The sequence below is a fragment of the Enhydra lutris genome, unplaced genomic scaffold (assembly GCF_002288905.1).
Source record: "Enhydra lutris kenyoni isolate GAN:26980312 unplaced genomic scaffold, ASM228890v2 scaffoldscaffold51, whole genome shotgun sequence".
Classification (NCBI taxonomy): domain Eukaryota; kingdom Metazoa; phylum Chordata; class Mammalia; order Carnivora; family Mustelidae; genus Enhydra; species Enhydra lutris.
Genome location: NW_019154135.1, coordinates 8,963,536 through 8,965,361, shown reverse-complemented (window position 1 = coordinate 8,965,361; position 1,826 = coordinate 8,963,536).

Below are 1,826 nucleotides of genomic sequence, written 5' to 3'. Positions count from 1 at the left end.
GATTTTCTAAGAGTGACAAATAAATAAGATCAGACATCACAGAAGAAAGAAAGAAGGAAAGAAAGAAAGAAAGAAAGAAAGAAAAAGGAAGGAAGAGAGAAAGAAAAGTTTGGGATATCTTTGTGGCTCAGATGGCTGACCGTCTGGCACTTGATTTCAGTTTAGGTCATAATCTGAGGGTGGTGAGGTTGAGTCCTGTGTTGGGCTCTGGGCTCAGCGGGGAGTCTGCTTGTCCCTCTTCCTCTGCCCTTCCACTTGCTCTCTCTCTCAAATAAATAAATAAATAAAATCTTAAAGAAAACATTTATTGTCTTATGATTATAAATACAATTTAAGAGCATTAAATATTATAAGAAAGTTAAAACAATCTCCATTGGAGGTTGACATTTTAATAAAAACAGCTTTTCAGCTATTTTCTCTCTCAACATATATAACACTATATTATTACACACAATGTTCTTTTTTCCTTCAGCTAAATCTTCTTGATACCTGTTTATATGAATAAATAAGTCTGCATTATCACTGATGAATGAAGACTTTTCTTCTGGATGGACATACTGTGATTCATTTATTTCCGTAACTTATTTCCACTCATGGGCGGCAGTTCCATTTATTCATGATTGCAACATAGCTTCAGTATACTTTTTTCTATACCTATTTATGCATGTTTGTTCCATTGTCACTATAGGAAAATTTTCTAGGAATGGCTTAACTAGGTCAAAAGATATACCACATACACACGCGTGTACATGTATGTATAATATATATATATATAATATTTCATGTGTAACATGAGATAATTATATCTAATTATATATAGATAACATATATATGTTATACACTGTATATTTCAGTGGTAACTTATGCACACTGAAGGAAATAGATGGATACATACAAAAAGACTACATATATACAGAATCTTGATAGTTGCTGTCAATTGCCTTCTGGGAAGACATGTCCATTTATGCGTCTTAGAATTCTACAAAGAGAATGTAATCTGCAATTTTTTGTGTAACTGGTCCTTATAAAAAAGAAAAAAAAAATCTCCCAGAGCTACTTAAGATGCTTCTACAAAACAATGCAACCCCACATCACTAAGATGAAGACACAAGACTCCACAGATGTGTAACCATATCCTATGTCTGAGAAACCACCAGCAGCATAACAGGACACAAGAAAGAAATGAGATCTGGCTGGGTTTTTTTGGACAAGTGATTAGATCTGTAAAGAGCTCTGAGCTTCTTGAAATGTAGGTATGGGTTGGGTGAGACCAGTGATGGTATTAAAGAGGGCATGGATTGCGTGGAGCACTGGGTGTTATACGCAAACAATGAATCATGGAACACGACATCAAAAACTAATGATGTACTGTATGGTGGCTAACATAACATTATAAAAAATTATAAAAAGAAAAGAAATGTAGGTATGGGAACTTGCCTCCACACTAATGTTCTCTAGAAAGTCTATTCATGTCTATTCAATTGTTATTCCTGCTATTTGGTTATAAGTACTCCTCAAATACTTCCAGTCATGATAGAGGGATATTTGCCAAATGCACAAAGTGTATTCTGCTCACCTGAAATGTCTTGCTGGGCAGAACTGCTGTTGACGAGCAAGAAAATTAGAACAAGATAAATGGAATTTCGTACTTATGTTTTTAATCATATATGGGGGGGCAGGATTGTGATCAGCAAGAGTTTTATAACATGTTTTGAGCTGTTAATTTAAAAATCTTATGTTCTGAGTAAAATATATATAATCCTAATAATATATGATATACATAGCATAGGCATCTTAATCTCCCAGGAAAGAGTACTGTCTAACCA